Source organism: Triticum dicoccoides, chromosome 2A, assembly GCF_002162155.2.
Source record: "Triticum dicoccoides isolate Atlit2015 ecotype Zavitan chromosome 2A, WEW_v2.0, whole genome shotgun sequence".
Lineage (NCBI taxonomy): Eukaryota > Viridiplantae > Streptophyta > Magnoliopsida > Poales > Poaceae > Triticum > Triticum dicoccoides.
In genome coordinates this window covers 695974168-695996123 of record NC_041382.1, presented here as the reverse complement: position 1 = coordinate 695996123, position 21956 = coordinate 695974168, and positions in this window count along the sequence as shown.

Here is a 21956-nt window from a genome sequence, read left to right as displayed (position 1 = left end):
CGGAACCTTCAAAGGTTCCAGAGTCTGGCGGGGGACCTCCTTCCAAGAGGAGCAAGTCCACTGAGGGAGTCCTGGATTAGGGGGTGTTCGGGTAGCCGGACTATACCTTCAGCCGGACTCCAGGACTATGAAGATACAAGATTGAAGACTTCGTCCCGTGTCCGGATGGGACTTTCCTTGGCATGGAAGGCAAGCTTGGCGATGCGGATATTCAAGATCTCCTACCATTGTAACCAACTTTGTGTAACCCTAACCCTCTCCGATGTCTATATAAACCGGAGGGTTTTAGTCCGTAGGACAACTTCATCATACAACAATCATACCATAGGCTAGCTTCTAGGGTTTAGCCTCCTTGATCTCGTGGTAGATCTACTCTTGTACTATCCATATCATCAATATTAATCAAGCAGGACATAGGGTTTTACCTCCATCAAGAGGGCCCGAACCTGGGTAAAACATCGTGTTCCTTGCCTCCTGTTACCATCCGGCCTACACGCACAGTTCGGGACCCCCTACCCGAGATCCGCCGGTTTTGACACCGACATTGGTGCTTTCATTGAGAGTTCCTCTGTGTCGTCGCCTTTAGGCCCGATGGCTCCTTCGATCATCAACAACGATGTAGTCCAGGGTGAGACTTTTCTCCCCGGACAGATCTTCGTCTTCGGCGGCTTCGCACTACGGGCCAAGTCGCTTGGCCACCTTGAGCAGATCGAAATCTACGCCCCTGGCCTTCAGGTCAGGTTTGGAAGCCTAAACTACACGGCTGACATCCGCGGGGACTTGATCTTCGACGGATTCGAGCCACAGCCAAGCGCGCCGCACTGTCTCGATGGGCATGATATAGCGCTGCCGCCGAACAGCGCCTTGGAGGCCGCACACACATCGGTTCCGACCATTGATTCGGAGCCTACTGCGCCGATCAAGGATCAGCGGTTGGACGCTGCCTCAGGGGCTGCGATCTCAGAGGCGATCGAGCCGAACTCCAGCCCTGCACTCCGCATCGCCTGTGACTCCGAGGAGCCGGATTCCTTTCCGAACTCCGAGCCCCCCGCGCCCCTGCCTATCGAATCTGATTGGGCGCCGATAATGGAGTTCACCGCCACAGACATCTTTCAGCACTCGCCCTTCGATGACATCCTGAATTCGCTAAAGTCTCTCTCTTTATCAGGAGAGCCCTGGCCGGACTACGGTCAGCAAGGATGGGATTTGGATGATGAAGAAATTCAAAACCCACCCACCACCCCACTTCGTAGCCACTGTCGACGACTTAACCGACATGCTCGACTTCGACTCCGAAGACATCGACGGTATGGACGACGATGCAGGAGACAACCAAGAACCAACGCCTATAGGGCATTGGACAGCCACCTCATCTCATGATGTGTACATGGTGGATACCCCTAAAGGAAGCAACAACGAGGAAAACGGGGATGGAAAGAGGGATCGATCTCTCGAAAAACAATCAAAGCGTCGGCGTAAACGCCGACCCAAGCCCCGTCTCGATAAAGACCCAGCCATAGAGCAGGATGAGCCGGTAGATGACGAGCATGCCTTAGAGCAACCGTCCCAACAGGACAACCCGGATAGAGAAACCGAACATCCCTCCCCCGGTGAAAATGGCATTTCGGACGACCCTACGCCGGAAAAGCCCACGAAGCAGAAGAACCTCCACAAACGGCTCGTTGCAACCGCACGCAGCCTGAAAAAGCAGAAGCGGAAGCTAAAAACTGCGGAAGATGCACTCAGGATCAGATGGAGTAAAGTAATCAATACCGCAGACAAATACGGCGACAGTCGCCACACTAAAAGCTATCCAAAGAGAAAGCTACTGCCTGAATTCGACGAGGAGGCCTTAGAGTCCTCGCATTCCACAAGTGAGAAAGCCACACGGTCGGATAGACGACCCCATGGCTAGCATAAAGCGGCAAGCAGCGCCGCACTTAAGCCGGCATGCGACCCACTTAAGGATTCGCATCATGGCCCAGCCAGGTCCATTTACGGGCCAAGAAAGCAAGCTCTCGTAAGCAATGCAATAAAGCCATTATCAGAATCTGGCACACCCAAATACAGGGGTGCCGCAGACCCCCTATGTTCACCGATGAGGTCCTGGATTATGAATTTCCAGCGGGATTCAAACCCGTAAACATAGAGGCATATGATGGAACAACATACCCTGGAGTCTGGATCGAGGATTATATCCTCCACATACATATGGCTAGAGGAGATGACCTCCACGCCATAAAATACTTACCCCTCAAGCTTAAAGGGCCAGCCCGGCATTGGCTCAAAAGCCTTCCTGAAAACACAATCGGAAGTTGGGAAGAGCTCGAGGACGCTTTCCGAGCAAATTTTCAAGGGACCTATGTCCGCCCTCCGGATGCAGACGATCTTAGTCACATAACTCAACAGCCCGGAGAGTCAGCTCCGCAATTCTGGAATAGATTTCTTACTAAAAAGAATCAGATAGTCGACTGTCCGGACGCTGAAGCCTTAGCGGCTTTCAGGCATAATGTCCGAGATGAATGGCTCGCCAGACACCTCGGCCAAGAAAAGCCAAGAACAATGGCCGCACTAACAAGCCTCATGACCCGCTTTTGCGCAGGAGAGGACAGCTGGTTGGCAAGATGCAGCACCAGTGACCCAAGTACATCCGAAACTAGGGATGGAAACGGAAAACCGCGACGCAATAAGGACCGTCGCCGGACTAAGGAAAAAAGTACGAAGAGCACGGCAGTCAACACCGGATTCAAAAGCTCACGACAGAATCAGAAAAAGGAGCCCCTCCAAGATAACAGGGACGACCTATCCAACCTAAACAAAATCTTGGATAGGATATGTCAAATACACAGCACTCCCGGAAAGCCTGCTAACCATACCCACAAAGATTGTTGGGTTTTCAAACAATCCGGCAGACTCAACGCCGAACACAAGGGGCTCGACACACCAAGCGAAGACGAGGACGAACCCCAAAAGCAGAGTACCAGGAAACAAAAGAATTTCCCACAAGAAGTAAAAACAGTAAACTTACTCCACATAACAAAACATGCGGCGCCCATAAAGGTACGTGCCCCACGGCCTATCCCAAAGGAATTCCGCCACTAGTTGTCAAAACCAATCATCTTCGATCATCTGGATTATTCTAGAAGTGTTAGGAACCCAGGCTGGACTGCCCTGGTACTCAATCCAATAATTGGCAGACTCCAGTTTTCAAATGTCCTTATGGACGGTGGCAGCGGACTCAACCTGATATATCAGGACTCAATCCGCCACATGGGGATTGACCCAAAAAGAATTCGCCACAGAAAAACCTCCTTTCAAGGGGTAACGCCAGGTCCGGACACCCATTGCATGGGTTTTCTCCAGCTCGAGGTTATTTTCGGCTCTGCCGATAACTTCCGTCGCGAAAAGCTGACTTTCCACATCGTCCCATTCTCAAGTCGCTATCCAGCAGTACTGGGACGCGAAGCTTTCGCCCGCTTTAACGCAATACCGCATTATGCATCTCTTACGCTTAAGATGCCCGGTCCACGCGGCATCATCTCCTTAAAGGGGAAGCAGTGAGAACACCTCCCCCAAGCGGAGGATTGTGTGGCCGCTTTAACAGCCCCACAATACAATGGCTTCACCAGCCAGAACATCGGAACAGGTCATTAAGACCACGGACACGGATAGACGAGTCCGGCACAAAAGTATCGTTGATAAAGGCTTAGTGGCCATATACCCCTGCACTAGGGGCTTCACACGTATAAAATAAGAGACAATAAAGCTCAATTTTTCATATTTTACTTTACACTTTGTTTATTTCATATAACTTTTGTTCGGCACACCCCCTTTTCAACTTAGTTGCTCTCTTTTTACAGATGAACGTCATGCTGCGCCCGTCCAGGATACGGCACAACGGAGACACAGGCGCAAACGTGCAGTAGGGACCCGTTCCAAGGATTCTTTTCAGATTAAGACCCTGCGTAAACCTTTTTTACTGTCTCTTGTTGATACACATCCCCTAGTTCTATGACCAAGGAGGAGGCTGGCGTCTTGGCATGTGGCCACGTCAGAATTCTTGCGCGTACCTGGACACTAGGGGCTTATACCTCAGAGCGTTACCTCGCCCGCTCTCATAAAGACCGAATACCTTAGGGAGTGTTCGGCGTCGCAAGTTTGGCCTTATATGCATCAGCTCCGAGTCATGATTTTGGTCAAATGTTGGGTTGCCCGGCTGCTGTGTTCGGCCGCCTTACGTTCCGCTCTATCGGCTAAGGCGGCACCAGGAGAACTACTGCGATTGTGCCCTGGTTCGGCCAGGAGAGCACCTCAGTAGAGAAAGCCAAAAACCGACTATCATGATGTGGCGTGAGACTGGTCAACCACTCGATGACTCTCCGGAATCTGTAGGATTCCTCCGCATTAACAAAGGGCCGTTTCCCGGCTAGGCACATACGCGCCCCGAATTCGGGCGAGCGCAGTCGCCACCAGGGGCTACCTAAATAGTCCCATTGTCAAGCTCCTATGGCTAAGTGAAAGTGTTAAAGCATTATAGTCTGGTTGCCTAGCTCGCTGCGCTATCACCTCCTTTGTAGGACCAAGACGTTGGATTAAGTGTGAAAATGCGCCTTCTATGAGCACCCCCGCACTATGTGCGTGGGGGCTGAAGCCAACGACTGCAATCTTTCAGATTTTGTATATATATCTTAAAACGGCCGCATAGGAGGTGTTCCAAATACTTGAAGGCACAAGTATAAAAGGCTACTACAATTCATCAAAATATTGCTTTATAATTACATATGCTATCAGAACATAGCATCCTTCGAGCACTGCGTCTCTATTACACGAGCGCCTTCAAGGACTTCCTGAAAATAGTGCTCGGAGGGTACTCGGCTTTTGTCCGAATCTCGGGATGCAACAACGGTGGTCTCCATCTCTGCCCAGTATGTCTTGACACGGGAAAGAGCCATCCGTGCGCCCTCTATGCATGCTGACCTCTTCATCGCATTGATACGTGGCACCGCGTCAAGGAATTGCTGCACCAAGCTAAAATAACTCTTCGGCTCCGATCTCCCCGGCCACAGATGACCCATGACGTACTTCATGGCGAGTCCGGACAATATATTCAGTTCGGCCCATTGAGCCAGACGATCGTCCACTGCCAGTGGACGCTCTGGATTCTGGAACTGCGACCAGAAAAGCCTTTCCACTTTGCGATCTTCTTGATCTCGAAAGTATTCGGCCGCATTAGCAGCACTCGCTGCCAAATCCAGATAGGTGTCCTCCGCACTCCACATTCGGTCCAATGGAGCAAACTTCGGATCGCAAAACTTCCTCCGCAGCATAAAGGGCTTTCCAGCCGCAATCTGTCCGGCCTGACGTAGCTCCTCCTTCGCAGCTCTCATCGTAGAGCGAGCATCCTTGGCATCAGCAACGGCCTTCTCTAAGTCCGTCTGTCTCGCCCGGTCTTCTTTCTCAAGAAACTTGCAACGGTCAGCAGCACTTTTTAACTTCACGGCCATCACGACCATCTCCTTCTTGCTTCAGCAGTGAGCAGCCTGTTCGGCTCTTAGCTCTTCAAGGGCCTTCTCGGCAGCCGCATCACTTTTCCTGGCTTGTTCCTTAGCTCGGGCAAGTTCCGCCCGAAGACTCTCCACGGCGGCCGCACCATCTGCGTCAAGCACACACATTGTAAGATACTGGCATAAAGCTCCTCTTACCAGATGCCGCCCTAGGAATTGCATACCTTGAGCCTCATCAAGCCGCTCGTTGACGAGCGCGATGTCGGCATCTGGCACGTCAAGTTGCCGCTTTAGTTCGGCAAAATCATCAGTTCGGCTCGATTCCGGACACTTCGCCACCTGTATACAAAGGTGACATTTTAGACCTGGGATTATGATCCTCTGCGCGCCATCAATTTTGACAACGCATAGAGTCTCAGGGGCTACTATCTACACAGGGCGCATCTTGTTTATGCGCAACTGACAAAGAAGTACATTATCAAACGTACCTCAAAACCCGTCAGCAAACTTCTGACGGCCTCATGCAATCTGCTTTCCACGGATGAAATCCTTCCAATCACCGTACCCATCAATGCACGGTGCTCCTCTGAGATAGAAGCTCGCCCCAGCAGAATCATCAGCTCCTCCGACCGCGCATCGGACGGTGCCGGACTCATCCTATGACCTCCATCGAAGGCCGAATGCGGAGAACCTTGGGGGGACATATGGCTACCTTCCACCCCTGCCGGATTCGGAGAAATCCTCCGCGACGACACCTCAGGGTTGCCCGCCTCGCCAGGTGGTACGGCATGGGGAGGCGTTCCACTCTCCATCATCTCCGGAAGAAGATCCCCGGAAGACGAGCTCTGCTGAGAAGGGCTGAGGTCTGAGCTACAAAGTAAAATTTCGGTTAATCTTCTCAGATAAAAAGCAAGGATTTCTCTCATCCCTCTAAAGGAAAATCTTTCTCTACTTACGGCTCGCTGGAGGGATGATCCCTTTGAGGGTGTGGCCGAGGATCTCCCCGGTGTCGGACCCTCTAACGAGGACTTTTCCCCCCGCTTTGAGGCCATGGTCTCCGGGTCATCAGAGGCGGCCCTCTTCTTCCTCTTAGGAGAGGAATTGTCGGTTCTTCCCTTCGGAGCAGCCTCCTTCGAGGAGGCCATAGTTTCCTTGTCCTCCCCCTCACTTCCCTCCAAAGGCACGATCTTCAACATCCTGACTAGCACGGGGTCCGGCCTGGTCTCAGGAAGGGGAGCCGGACATTTGATCAGCTTTGCCTTCGCTATCCACTCCTGTTTAAAAGGACAGCTCTTTTAGGGGCAAATTTATGACAATTTTACGGATAGCGAGTCCGGGTAGAAGGTTACTTACTTGAGTATCCGGGCGATTGCAGCTTAAACCTGCGTCCTCGGTCAAATCCGGACACATTGCTTGTGATCCGAAGAACATTTTATACATCTCCACGGGCGTTGTGCCCATAAAATGATGGAGAGCTCGTGGTCCCTCCGGATTAAACTCCCACAGATGAAGGGAGCGAATTGCCGGGCAATGTTCGGCGAATCAGCATGACCTGCGTCACCTTGACCAGGTTGAGGTCTCTTTCTAAGAGATCCCTAATGCGGCCCTGCAACAAGGGCACGTCTTTGGATAACCCCCAATCTAATCCTTTGTTGACCCATGATGCTAGCCGTGGTGGGGGACCCGAGCGAAAGGCAGGAGGCGCCACCCAGTTGGTGCTCTTGGGAGCGGTGATATAGAACCACTCTCGTTGCCACAAGCCGAGCTCCTCTTGAAAGGAGCCCTCGGGCCATGGAGCATCAACATTCTTACTTATGATAGCGCCTCCGCACTCTGCGTGCCGTCCCTCGATCATCTTCGGCTCCACTCCAAAAGTCTTGAGCCATAATCCGAAGTGAGGAGTAACACGGAGGAACGCTTTGCACACAACGATGAATGAGGAAATGTGGAGGATGGACTCCGGAGCTAAGTCATGAAATTCCAGCCCATAATAGAACATCAGCCCCCTCACGAAGGGATCCATCGGGAAGCCTAACCCCCGAAGGAAGTGAGACATGAACACTATGCTCTCACCGGGCTGGGGACTGGGAATAGCCTGCCTTTGAGCAGGCAACCTATGCAAAATTTCGGCGGTCAAGAACTTAGCCTCTCTCAACTTTGGCATGTCCTCCTCCGTGACGGAGGAGGGCATCCATCGGCCTTGAAGGTCAGAACCGGACATTGTCGAAGGTCCAAAGCGCCTGGAATCTGGAGCCTAGGGTGTTGGAACTCGAGGCGACGGGCGAAGTTGTTTTGAGATTGGAGAAAAGGAGTAAGGCCTTGGTCTCTTTATAAGAGGTTGAATACCAGGAGCCCTCCCCGTAACCGTTTGGGACTCGCCTTTAATCGAGAAGACATGCTAACGGGCATGATTGGGTTACCCACGTCCGTATTGATGAGAATCCCGTAAATAAAGGGGACATGATCTCTGCTTTGACAAGACGTGCCAAGGAAACCGCCTCGCAAAACACGCTGAGGTGGAAAAGTGAAAACGATTCGAATAAAGGCTTGGCCGTAGTGTGATGTCACGCTGCGGAATATGTCAGCGGATTAGATTTGTGTTAATATTATTCTCTCTATGGCAATACGTGGAAACTTATTTTGCAGAGCCGGACACTACTCTTGGTGTTTACAAACTTTTATGAAGAATTTGGAGGAGGAACCCGCCTTGCAATGCCGAAGACAATCTACGCACCGGACTCGTCGTCATTGAAGCCTGGTTCAGGGGCTACTGAGGGAGTCCTGGATTAGGGGTTGTTCGGGTAGCCGGACTATACCTTCAGCCGGACTCTAGGACTATGAAGATACAAGATTGAAGACTTCGTCCCGTGTCCGGATGGGACTTTCCTTGGCGTGGAAGGCAAGCTTGGCGATGCGGATATTCAAGATCTCCTACCATTGTAACCGACTTTGTGTAACCCTAACCCTCTCCGGTGTCTATATAAACCGGAGGGTTTTAGTCCGTAGGACAACTTCATCATACAACAATCATACCATAGGCTAGCTTCTAGGGTTTAGCCTCCTTGATCTCGTGGTAGATCTACTCTTGTACTATCCATATCATCAATATTAATCAAGCAGGACGTAGGGTTTTACCTCCATCAAGAGGGCCCGAACTTGGGTAAAACATCGTGTTCCTTGCCTCCTGTTACCATCCGGCCTAGAAGCACAGTTCGGGACCCCCTACCCGAGATCCGCCGGTTTTGACACCGACATCCACCGTGCCGGTGGCCCCCGTCCAACCGGAGGCGCCGGACAATATGTTGGAGGCGCTCCAAGGCGCCTCCATCGACGAATAGCACCGCACTATTATGAGTGCGGTGGTCCAGAAGGTTCAGTCCGCCAAGAGCGGACTGACTGAAGCTTGTACTAGCCTTTTAACAGGCTTTGAGGTAAGTAAAGAATGTGTAAATAATATTACCGCATAGACACCCTGATGCTCTGTTTGGCGTTCGGGAAGAAAAGCCGAATAAAGGATCAAAATAAAATTGGCAGGAGTCTAACAAAAATGAGGCAATATGCATATGCAGGCTTCTCTGCTTGCGTCCGCCGCATTGACTGCGGAAGTGGACACGCTAAAGCAGAACCTCGAGTGGTTCGAGCAAGAGCTCGGGCGTGCCAAGAAGCAGCTCGAGGACAATGAAGGTAAGAAATACCTTGTTTGTAAAAATATATAAAAAGGTGCAATTGCAAAGAATGACAGGATTATCGTGGCTATTGTAGGGGCCACGTCTGAAGTGGCGACCCTTAAGCAAGCGCTGGTCGAGGCCGAGAAGAGGGCGGCCTCGGAGCGCACCCAGCGGGAGAAGTATGAGGCCGAGGTTGGCAAGGTGCGGCAAGAGCTCCAGGCTCTCATGGAAAAACATGAGAGTTTGGAGCTTGACTCAAAGACGTGAGCGTCCGAGCTCGCGGTGGCTATTGAAAATGCCAAGTCTGCCAAGGCCGAATCCCAGAAGACCCTCCAGGAGTTGGATGAGGTGAAGAAGATAGCGGCGGGTAAGGCATTCTTTATGCAAAGCAAACACATAAATGTGAGTTACTTGTTACTTACCCGAATCTGGAGCTCTCCAGGAGCGTTCGCAGATCTTCCCTGGAGTGTGTCTGATGCCGCCGCATTCTATCGAGCCGAGGAGGGCAGCTCGACAAAGAAGGTGTTCTGGTCTCAGTATGCTGAGGCCAGACACCCCGTGCCCTTGAGCGACCAGCTGAAGCAACTGGTCGAGCTCCACAAGGCGGCCGAACAGGCCATGAAGGGCCTCATTGTTCAGCTGTGGCCTGGAGGGGCTCTGCCTGGGAGCTATTTTGGGCTGGTGCGGCGGCTGGTGGAGGCCTGTCCAAGGCTCGAAGTCATCAAGCGCTCCGTCTGCATTCAAGGTGCCCATAGGGCCCTTTCCCGTGCTAAGGTGCACTGGGGCAAGCTGGATGCTGAGAAGCTTGTGAAGGACGGGCCACCGTCGGGGAAAGAGCACCGCAAGCCCGAAAATTACTATAAGGATGTTCTGAAGGGTGCCTGCCTTGTGGCGGATGAATGTTCTAGGGATGTAATTTTTGAGTGAAACTTGCTCGTTTTGTCCCGTGCGCTGAAAACTTGTTTATATGCGCTAAGCAATGCTGTTGGAATTTAAAATATTACCTTATGTGCGGCTGTTTATCAATTCTGAGAGATGGCGAGTCGTCGGCTTCTGCCCCAGTGCCGCTAGTGCTGGGGTGTTTGGGGATAAACCTGAGCGCTCTTTTTCCCATGTTTGGGTCCTTCGAGGGAGGCACCCAGCCCAACGAACAAGGCAATCAGACTATAATGCGTGAACACTCTCACTTAGCCATAGAATTCTATAATTTTAAATTTCAGCGAAGCCCCTGGTATTCGGAAGACCGAGTTCGGGGCGCTATCCACGCCTTGGCCGGACAGAGCCGGCTCCTCGCCCTAAGCGGCATAAGTCTTTAGGGACTCGAAAAACCTCTCGAACAGCGACCAGCTCTCGCTTCATCATGACAGTCAGTTTTAGCTTTCTCCACTGAGGTGCTCGACCCAGCTCAACTGGGGCGCAATCGCAGTGGTTCTCCTAGTGCTACCTTAGCCGATATAGCGGAACGTAAGGCACCAAAACATCGGAGCCAGGCAAACCCAACTATTGACCCAAGACATGATTCGGAGCCGATGCATATAATGCTATAAGTTCGGGGTGCCACACTTGTTAAAGTGTTCGGACTTCTCACACCATATTGAGGGGTACTAAAGCCCCTGGCGTATTTTGGTCGTACCAATGTGTACGGGGGCAACATGTTGTTAAGGAACATATATAAAGAAAAAAGGTAATGCAAAAATAGACGAAAGCTATGCATTGTTTATTAAAAAGGGCTGCGATCAAAGCAGAACGATACAAATAATGCGAAAAGTGGAAGGTTGGACTAGTTAACATGTCCGTTCCAGGGGCAAGCTGTAGAATAGTATACGGAACAGGTATACTGCTCATGATAGAGATCACCTGGGAGTTCCGTAATGCGGCATGGCTTGTCTGCTTCCCTGGTTCTTGCATCGTTTGTGCGGCAATTGAACTGCCGAACAGGCCTTCCGAAGGATGGAGTCCTAAAAGTAAGAGAAAATTAAAAAGTCGGCAGCCCCTGGTACGGTTTAAGCCGTGTTTTGGGCGTGCCGTGATGGTGCCCCTCCCCCTGTACCCATGGTATCTCTAGAGCGTAGTTATGTACGCGAAGTACTAGCGTCGCCTTTTTGCGAGGGTTGGGGTTGGGGCCGCATTGCTACTCCTGCTCGGATCGTGTCAAGCGGTCTTGTTGTAGGTTACTCCAGGCGCGCTTGACGGTGTCCGGTCGTTTAGTGGCCGGACTGGAGAACTGCCTGGAGAGGCTGCTTTGTACTTCCGCTGCAAGGGCCGCCGTGTGCTCCTCCGTTCGGAGGGAGCGTTCGGTGTTTCCATTGACCGTAATTACTCCTCAAGGGCCTGACATCTTGAGCTTAAGGTATGCATAGTGCGGTACTACATTGAACTTAGTGAATGTGGTTCGCCCGAGCAGTGCGTGATAACCACTGCGAAACGGGACTATGTCGAAGATTAACTCCTCGCTTCGGAAATTATCCGGAGATCCGAAGACCACTTCAAGTGTGACTGAGCCTCTACAGTTGGCCTCCACACCTAGTATTACGCCTTTAAAGGTTGTTTTGGTGGGCTTAATCCTCGAGGGATCTATGCCCATTTTCTGCACTGTATCCTAGTAAAGCAGGTTCAGGCTGCTGCCGCCGTCCATAAGGACTCTAGTGAGATGAAATCCGTCAATAATTGGGTCTAGAACCAATGCGGCGAATCCTCCATGACGGATGCTAGTGGGATGGTCCCTTCGATCAAAGGTGATCGGGCAGGAGGACCATGGGTTGAACTTTGGGGCGACTGGCTCTACCGCGTATACGTCCCTTAACGCGCGCTTCCGCTCCCTTTTGGGGACGTGGGTTGCGTATATCATGTTCACCGTTCGCACTTGTGGGGGAAAACCCTTCTGTCCACTATAGTTCGGCAGCCGGGGCTCCTCGTCGTCATCGCTATGCAGCCCCTTGTCTTCATTTTCGGCGTTTAACTTGCCTGCCTGCTTGAACACCCAACAATCCCTGTTGGTGTGATTGGTCGGCTTTTCGGGGGTGCCATGTATCTGGCACAAGCGGTCGAGTATTCGGTCCAAACTAGACGGGGCCCTAGGATTCCTTTTGAATGGCTTTTTCCGCTGACCGGATTTAGAGCCTCTGAATCCGGCATTAACTGTCGTATCCTCAGCATTGTCGCTGTTAATGCGGCGCTTCTGCTTGTTGCGACGCGATCTGCCACTACTGTCCCTGGTGTCCGAATTATCAGGGTTCTTGGTCATATTGTTGCTATGAGCAAGCCAGCTATCTTCTCCCGCGCAAAAGCGGGTCATGAGTGTCGTGAGTGCTGCCATAGATTTCGGCTTTTCCTGTCCAAGGTGCCGGGCCAGCCACTCATCACGGATATTGTGCTTGAAGGCTGCTAGGGCCTCAGCGTCTGGACAGTCGACTATTTGATTTTTCTTTGGTAGGAACCGTGTCCAGAATTGCCTGGCCGATTCCTCTGGCTGCTGAATTACGTGACTTAGGTCATCGGCGTCTGGGGGTCACACATAGGTGCCCTGGAAATTGTCGAGGAATGCGGCTTCCAGGTCCTCCCAACAACTGATTGATCCTGTTGGCAAGCTGTTAAGCCAATGTCGAGCTGGTCCTTTAAACTTGAGTGGGAGGTATTTGATTGAAGGAAATATACCCTAGACGCAATAATAATGTTAATATTTTTTTCCTTATATCATGATAAATGTTTATTATTCATGCTAGAATTGTATTATCCGGAAACATAATACTTGTGTGAATACATACACAAACTAAACGTCACTAGTATGCCTCTACTTGACTAGCTCATTAATCAAAGATGGTTATGTTTCCTAACCATAGACATGTGTTGTCATTTGATTAAACAGGATCACACTATTAGGAGAATGATGTGATTGACATGACCCATTCCATTAGCTTAGCACCCGATCGTTTAGTATGTTGCTATTGCTTTCTTCATGACTTATACATGTTCCTATGACTATGAGATTATGCAACTCCCGTTTGCCGGAGGAACACTTTGTGTGCTACCAAACGTCACAACGTAACTGGGTGATTATAAAGGAGCTCTATAGGTGTCTCCAAAGGTAAATGTTGGGTTGGCGTATTTCGAGATTAGGATTTGTCACTCCGATTGTCGGAGAGGTATCTCTGGGCCCTCTCGGTAATGCACATCACATAAGCCTTGCAAGCATTGCAACTAATGAGTTAGTTGTGAGATGATGTATTAAGAAACGAGTAAAGAGACTTGCCGGTAACAAGATTGAACTAGGTATTGAGATACCGATGATCGAATCTCGGGCAAGTAACATACCGATGACAAAGGGAACAACGTATGTTGTTATGCGGTCTGACCGATAAAGATCTTCGTAGAATATGTAGGATCCAATATGAGCATCCAGGTTCCGCTATTGGTTATTGACCGGAGTATTGTCTCGGTCATGTCTATATTGTTCTCGAACCCGTAGGGTCCGCACGCTTAAGGTTTCGATGACAGTTATATTATGAGTTTATGAGTTTTGATGTACCGAAGTTAGTTCTGAGTCCCGGATGTGATCACGGACATAACGAGGAGTCTCGAAATGGTCGAGACATAAAGATTGATATATTGGACGGCTATATTCGGACACCGGAAGTGTTTCGGGTGATTTCGGAGAAAACCGGAGTACCGGAGGGTTACCGGAACCCCCCGGGAGAAGTAATGGGCCATATGGGCCTTAGTGGAGAAAGAGAAGGGAAGCCAGGATGGGCCGCGCGCCACCTCCCCCTGGTCCGAATTGGACTAGGAGAGGGGGGCGGTGTCGGAGTAATGGGCCACGGGTAGGCCAACCCGAGTCCCATAACCTTTCAAGACATCAGGGCAGGCTGCGCCCCTCAAGACCCCAGGGCGAAGAGCCGCCTCCTGAGGAGTCGACGGTATGGCGGCCGACTGCCCGCTCACGGCTGAGTCCCAGGGACGACTTCCAGAGAAGCCGGCTTTGGGGAGTCGGCCGGCGACTCCAACAAACCCATGACCTCATCGAAGGGGACGGGGCAGGGGCGTGGCTACAGTGAAGCCCACTCCCGCCCCTTACCAAGGGCAGGCATGGCCACAGCACGCCGTACTCGGGAAGATCTCCGTGCGGCGTGGCACTGTTGCCCTGCCGGCCCTGACATCAGCACCACAGTACCGAGTCCTGCACCCACGACAACTTGTCTGAACGGCCTGGAAGCAGCAGGTCCCACCAGTCAGTGAGATCCTAGGAGACGGCGAGAGGACCGCCAGTCGGATCCGTCAGGAGTCGGCTCGGGGAGTCGGCCGAGCCCTCCCCTGGGCCCCATGCGCCATTAATCAAGATGTGATGGGGAGTGGCAATAGTGATCGCCCGCCAGGCGGCGGGACTGTTGCCACGAGCCCATGACCAAGCCCGCGTCATCAGAAGCACGACTACAGTAATCAGCAGCCGGCAAGACCCGCCCGCGGCGGACGCGGCCTGTCGGCTCCGTACCAGACCAGTCGCCGGGGCCCACCCACCGGCGGGCCCCAACAGTCGGCGGAGAAATCGGAGGCTAAAGGCACTGACGGCTGGGCCCGCGCCCAAATGAATTACCATTGTACCCCTGGGGGGTAGGCCTATATAAACCCCCCATTGCACCCATGCAAAGGGTTGGAACCCGGTAGCTCTAGACCATACCAGATAGAAGGAGAGAGCTAGCCTTGCCCTTTCCTACCTCTAAGAAACAGCCCAAGGAGCAACCGTGTAAACACTTGGCCATAGTGATCATGCGGAGACCCTGCAGAGCAGCGGTAGGGGTATTATCTCCCCGGAGAGCCCTGAAGCTGGGTAAGATTCGCCGGCGTGCATGTCTTCGCCTCATCCCGTTTCCAGGCATCGGCGACGTTCTACTCGCCCCCACCATGATAAGCCATCCGTTGGCATATGTCGCACCAAACCCCCGACATTTGGCGCCCACCGTGGGGCCTGGGCACCGCCGTCCGGAGATCTGTTCTGGACGGGAACCCTTTTCCTCCCTGGCGAGCGCAGCCAGCCACGCACGCCAGACGAAGTTTGCATCGACGCGCTGCGCGGCGTTGAGATCGCCTGCGCAGCCAGCTCCTTGCCCGAACTTGTCGGCGAGGTCCGCCTCTCCGACGAACCTGCGTCCGATGCAGGCACGGGCGGCCCCGAGAACCTCCTCGCGGGACTCCTTGATCAACTCCACGTTTCCGGCGGGCCTGCCGTATACTTGGAGTCCGTAGGCTCCACCGACCCGATGCTGGTCGACTCCGACACCGCGTCGCTTGACGCGTTCCCCACCAACGTGGTGGTCTACAACGAACCTCTCCCCCACGCAGAGAGCGATGGAAGCACCGTCACTGAGGTGCTAGTCATCAGTCATGACGAGTTCCCTGGCGGAGGAGCGCCCGACTCACTCGGCGCGGCGCTGCAAGACCTAACTGCGCCCATTCCGGAAGATGCTGATGCAGAGACGTTAGAAGCGCGCCGCCTTCAGCTCGTTGAAGGCGCGAAGAAGCTGGCCAGCATGAGACGCTTGTCAGAAGCTTACCAGCGGGAGATGGATCGCGCCGTTGGCGGCTCGCCGGCCCCTGCAGGGCCCAGCCGCCTTGGCCCGGTCCAGCAGCGCGGCGTAGCCATCGCCAGCCTGTTTGGGGCTAGCCGGCCCATGTACGCTACACCAGCGGAGAACATCCGAGCCGCCCAGGCAGCGACGGATGAGCTGGAAAATTTCGAGGGTGAAGAACGCCGCCTCATGATGGAGCGAGTCCAGCGGCTCCTCGACGCAGCCGCCGCCCAGAACGAGGCCGGCTGCCGCACAGAGGCGTCACAGCGGCCAAACGACGACCCGCACCGAGATCAAGGCGCGACGTCTCGGACGCCGACTAGCGGCGCCCGAGGAAGAAAGGACAAGGAGCCGGCTGTCAGCCACAGTCGGACTCGCATTAACATAGAGCGCGACCGAGATGGCCGCCCGAGAGCAGTGGAACGACGGGACGACTATCCGCCTCCCCCTCCCCATAAGGAGAGGTGAGTCTCCCCGCCGCCTGTTGACCTTCCAACTCTCGATGACTGCCTTGGCTGCCGTGAGGGAGTTGGAGATAATGACGCCCGCCACCGGATCGACCGACTTCACTGGTCCCCGGCGCTGGAAGAAGAAGACGAGCTGGGTCCACCTTGTTTCGGGCCCCGCATTCGGGACGAGCCCTTTCCCAGAGGGTTCACGCTCCCAAGGGACACGCCCAAGTATACCGGCTCCGTGAAGCCGGAAGACTGGCTAGTCGACTACTCCACGGCTGTCAGCATAGCAAACGGCAACAAGCATGTCGCCGTAAAGTACGTTCCGCTCATGCTGCAGGGCATGGCCCGAACATGGCTGAACAGCCTAAAGCCCCGCAGCATCAACAGTTAGGTCGACTTCACCAAAGCATTCGTCCACAACTTCACCAGCACGTACAAGCGTCCTCCCAAGCCTCGTCAGCTCTCCTTGTGCGTGCAAGGTCCTGACGAGTCGACTCGCGACTACCTCACGCGTTGGACTGAGCTCCGGAACTCCTGTGAGGGCGTGCACGAGGTGCAGGCCATCGAGTACTTCACAGCCGGGTGCCGAGAAGGCACCCTCCTCAAGCACAAGCTCCTCTGCGACGAGCCAGAAACCCTCGACGAGCTGCTGATCATAGCGAACAAGTACGCCACAGCCGACTCCTCCATGAAGGCGGAAATTCAAATCAGCACAACTGGCAAAGTGGCTCCTCAAGCTCCAAGAACTCCGGTGGCTGACGCCGGCCGGCGACAACAGCAGGGCGACAACAAGCGCAAGGCCCCGCAGCTGGCTTCCAGCAGCCAGCAGGTCGCGACCATTGAAGCCCAGCAGCCAGAAGAGCAGCCTCCGCCCAAGCGACAGAAAGGCGGCAAGCCTAACTGGTTGCTGGCCTTCTCCTATGAGCAGACCTTGGATGGACCTTGCAAGTTCCACAGCGGTGCAAAGACGTCGAATCACACCACCCGGAAGTGCCACTGGCTCACCAGGATCGCCAAGGGAGACGGCCTCCTGCCACCCCCGCCTGCTGGGCAGCCGCCTCCGCCTTTGCCCCAGCAGCCGGCAGTCAGGCCAGTCGGCGCAGTACAAGATGAATACCCTGATGAACATGGAGCCTACGTGGTGTTCACCAATATGGCTGATGATCGACGTAGCAGGCGGCTGCAGCGACAGGAGGTGAACGCAGTAGCCTCAGAGACGCCAGAGTTCATGCACTGGTCTGAGAAGCCCATCAGCTGGAGCAGGGCTGACCATCCAGAAGTGATGCCGAGTCCGGGCTCCTACGCCTTGGTCCTGGACGCCACCTTTGCTACGGACAAACGGGCCGCGCGTTTCTCGCGAGTTCTGATAGACGGGGGCAGCAGCATCAATATCCTGTACAAGGATACCATGGAGAAGTTAGGAATCAAGCAAAGACAACTTCAGAGCAGCCGGACAGTGTTCCACGGCATTGTACCTGGGCTTTCCTGCTCGCCGATCAGCAAGATCCTGATGGACGTCCTCTTTGGGGACAAAGATCACTTCCGAAGAGAGTCTGTTTGGTTTGAGGTGGTGGACCTTGAGAGCCCATACCATGCGCTACTTGGCCGACCCACCTTGGCCAAGTTCATGGCGGTCCCCCACTACGCTTACCTCAAGATGAAGATGCCCAGTTCCAGGGGAATTCTGACGGTGGCAGGCGACTACCGGAAGTCGTCTGCTTGCGCAGCTGAGAGCAGTCGGCTGGCTGAGTCCCTGGTAATCGCGGCTGAGAAGCGGCTCCTTGAGCGAGTTGTGGCGATGGCCGGCAAGCAGCCTGAGGTATCGCCCAGCCCAAAAGAGTCGGAGGCTGAGGGTTCGTTCAAGCCGGCTAAAGAGACAAAGAAGATACCCTTGGATCCGGAGCACCCAGAGAGGTACGCCGTCGTAGGTGCAAACCTCGATAGCAAATAGGAAGGTGAGCTCGTCGATTTCCTCCGTGAGAATCAGGACATCTTCGCATGGTCCCCCAAAGACATGCCAGGTGTACCGACGGATTTCGCCGAGCACAAGTTACATGTCCGATCTGATGCAAAGCCGGTCAGGCAGCCCCTGCGCCGCTTATCAGAAAAGAAGAGAAGAGTTGTCGGAGAAGAGATAGCCCGACTCCTAGCAGCCGGCTTCATTATGGAAGTTTTTCTTTCCCGAGTGGCTGGCAAATCCGGTCCTGGTACTAAAGAAGAACAAGCAGTGGCGAATGTGTATTGACTACACGAGCCTCAACAAGGCTTGCCCCAAGGACCCATTTGCTCTACCAAGAATCGATCAGGTGATAGACTCCACAGCCGGATGCGAGCTGTTGAGTTTCTTGGATGCATACTTAGGATATCACCAGATCAAGCTGAACCCGGCTGACAGATTGAAGACCGCCTTCATCACGCCGTTTGGAGCATTCTGCTACCTCACCATGACGTTCGGCTTGAGGAATGCCGGCGCCACCTTTCAGCGTTGCATGTAGAAGTGTCTCCTCAAGATGCTCGGCAGGAATGCCCACGTCTATGTGGACGACGTAGTGGTGAAAACGGAAAAGCGTGGAACACTGCTGGAAGACCTCAAGGAGACCTTTGAGAACTTGCGCCGGTTCCAGATCAAGCTCAACCCCGAGAAGTGTGTCTTCGGAGTACCAGCCGGCCAGCTGCTAGGTTTCCTGGTCTCTGAACGCGGCATAGAATGCAACCCAGTAAAAATCAAGGCCATCGAGAGAATGGAGGTACCCAGCCGACAGCTGGATGTGCAGAAGTTCACCGGCTGCTTAGCGTCCATCAGCCGATTCATCAGTCGGTTGGGCGAGAAAGCTCTCCCCTTATACCAACTCATGAAGAAGACCACTTTTTTCGAGTGGAACCATAAGGCGGACGAAGCTTTTCACCAGTTGAAGAAGATGTTGACTGCTCCGCCTATCCTGGCAGCTCTGACTCCCAAGGAACCTATGCTCCTGTACATCGCCGCCACCAGCTGGGTAGTCAGCACAGTCATTGTAGTGGAGCGCAAGGAGGAAGGCAAGGCGCTGCCTGTCCAGAGACCAGTATATTACCTGAGCGAGGTACTGTCGACCTCCAAGCAGAACTACCCCCACTACCAGAAGATGTGCTATGGCGTACACTTTGCTGCCAAGAAATTGAAGCCTTACTTTCAAGAGCATCCAATCACAGTGGTCTGCACGGCCCCACTTGCCGAGATCATCGGTAGCCGAGATGCTTCTGGTCGAGTGGCCAAGTGGGCCATAGAGCTGGATCCTTACACCATCTACTACCAGCCCCGCACCGCTATCAAATCACAAGCACTGACCGACTTCCTCGTCGACTGGGCCGAGACCCAGTACCTGCCTCCAGCACCTGATTCCACCCATTGGCGGATGCATTTCGACGGCTCCAAGATGCGCACTGGCTTGGGAGCCGACGTCGTCCTCACCTCTCCCAAAGGCGACAAGCTCAAGTATGCGCTGCAAATCCACTTTGCCGCCTCCAATAACGTCGCCGAGTATAAGGCGCTCATCCATGGGCTCCGGCTTGCCAAAGAGCTTGGCATCCGCCGGATCTTGTGTTATGGTGACTCGGACTTAGTGGTCCAGCAATCATCCGGCGACTGGGACGCGAAAGATGCAAACATGGCGAGCTACCGTTTCCTCGTGCAGCAACTCAGCGGGTATTTCGATGGATGCGAGTTCCTTCATATACCAAGGAATGACAATGACCAAGTAGATGCATTGGCATGAATCAGCTCTACCCGCCAAGCAATACCATCTGGTGTCGCCCTTCAACGCCTTCTCAAGCCATCTGTCAAGCCCTCGCCAGAATCAGACTCCATCTTCGTACCGGCTCCTCCCGAAGACGTCGGATCCGACTCCAGAGCCCCGGCAGGTGGCACGAGGATCTCGGCAGATCACTCCAGAGCCGCCACAGTCGAGGCTAGCCTAGGGACTGCGGAACCCGGTCGGGGACTGCGGTGGCGGACTCGAAGATTCCAGAACTCGGCCCAAGGACCGCGCTAGTCGGCCTGGGGACTTCATCAACCCAGCAAGCGGCTGTTGACTCCAACCCGCCGCCTCCCAGCCCAGCCGCCCTCGTCCAAGTCGCAGTTCTGGTAGTCGAAGAAATAGCAGCACCCTCATGGGCCCAGCCCATTCTCAAATTCCTGGTGAACAAAGAGCTACCAACTGATGAGACCTCAGCTCGGCAAGTACAACACCGGGCGGCAGCCTATACCATAGTCAACAGAGAGCTAGTCAGGCGCAGCGTCACTGGTGTCTACCAGCGCTGCGTAGAGCCAGAGCAAGGCCAAGCGATTCTCAAAGACATCCATCAAGGTGAATGCGGCCACCATGCGGCTTCAAGAGCACTCGTCGCCAAAGCCATTCGGCACGGTTTCTTCTGGCCGACTGCCTTAGAAGAGGCCAAGGAGTTGGTCCAAAAATGCAAAGGATGCCAAAAGTTCAGCTCCAAGCCGCACTAGCCGTCTTCTGCGCTCAAGACCATCCCCATTGCCTGGCCTTTTGCAGTTTGGGGTCTAGACATGGTGGGACCATTCAAGACAACACGAGGTGGTTTAACTCACCTACTTGTCGCAGTGGACAAGTTCACCAAGTGGATAGAAGCGAAGCCAATTAAGAAACTGAACGGTCCGACTGCCGTGACTTTCATCACCGATATCACAATTCGGTACGGCATACCACACAACATCATCACCGACAACGGCACCAATTTTGCCAAAGGCGCCTTGGCCCGTTTCTGCGCAACACAGGGCATCCGACTGGACCTAGCATCCGTCGCCCACCCGCAGTCAAACGGCCAAGTGGAGCGAGCAAACGGCCTCATCCTGTCCGGCATCAAGCCTCGGTTGATCGAGCCTCTGGAGTGCTCGGCTGGCTGTTGGCTCGACGAGCTGCCAGCCGTCCTCTGGAGTCTGCGCACGACTCCAAACAAGTCAACCGGCTTCACGGCCTTCTTCCTCGTCCATGGTGCCGAAGCCGTCATCCCAACGGACATAGAGTTCGACTCCCCACGAGTCACCATGTACACCGAGGAGGAAGCAGAAGAAGCATGACAAGACAACGTCGATCTGCTGGAAGAGGGCCGGCTGTTGGCACTCAGCCGGTCCAACATCTACCAGCAGAGCCTGCGCTGGTACCACAACAGGAAGGTCAGGCCAAGATCTTTCCAAGAAGGCGACCTTGTGCTCCGGCTAATCCAGCGAACAGCCAGCCAGCACAAGCTGTCGACGTCTTGGGAAGGCCCTTTCATCATCAGCAAAGTACTGGGAAACGATTCCTACTACCTGATCGATGCTCAGAAGCCCCGAGCACGCAAGAGGGATGACTCCGGCAAGGAGACAGAGCGGCCATGGAATGCAAATCTCCTACGAAGGTTTTACAACTGATGCAGTATGTACCATGCTACCTTTTGTATTAAAGAACCAAGACTTCGGGCCCCCCGAGGCGAGCTCGGGGACTGCCCTCTTTTGTCTGTATGATAAAAATTATGACTGCAAGTATGTTAGTCCTTTTTATGCCGTTTGGCACCGGGCTCGACAAATCGGCCTGGGGACTTGCCACCTTGCACTATGAAATGCTTCCTACAGTCGGACAAGTAGTGTGTAAACGCCCAATCTGTCTCCTGTCAGAAGCCGCAGCTCGCAGAGCGACTATACGGTGGGCAGCAGTAAGGTAGAATGAGCATTCGCATGAAAAATGGCTAAGGACTCAAAGCATAAAACATAGCTCAAGACGGCTTCCA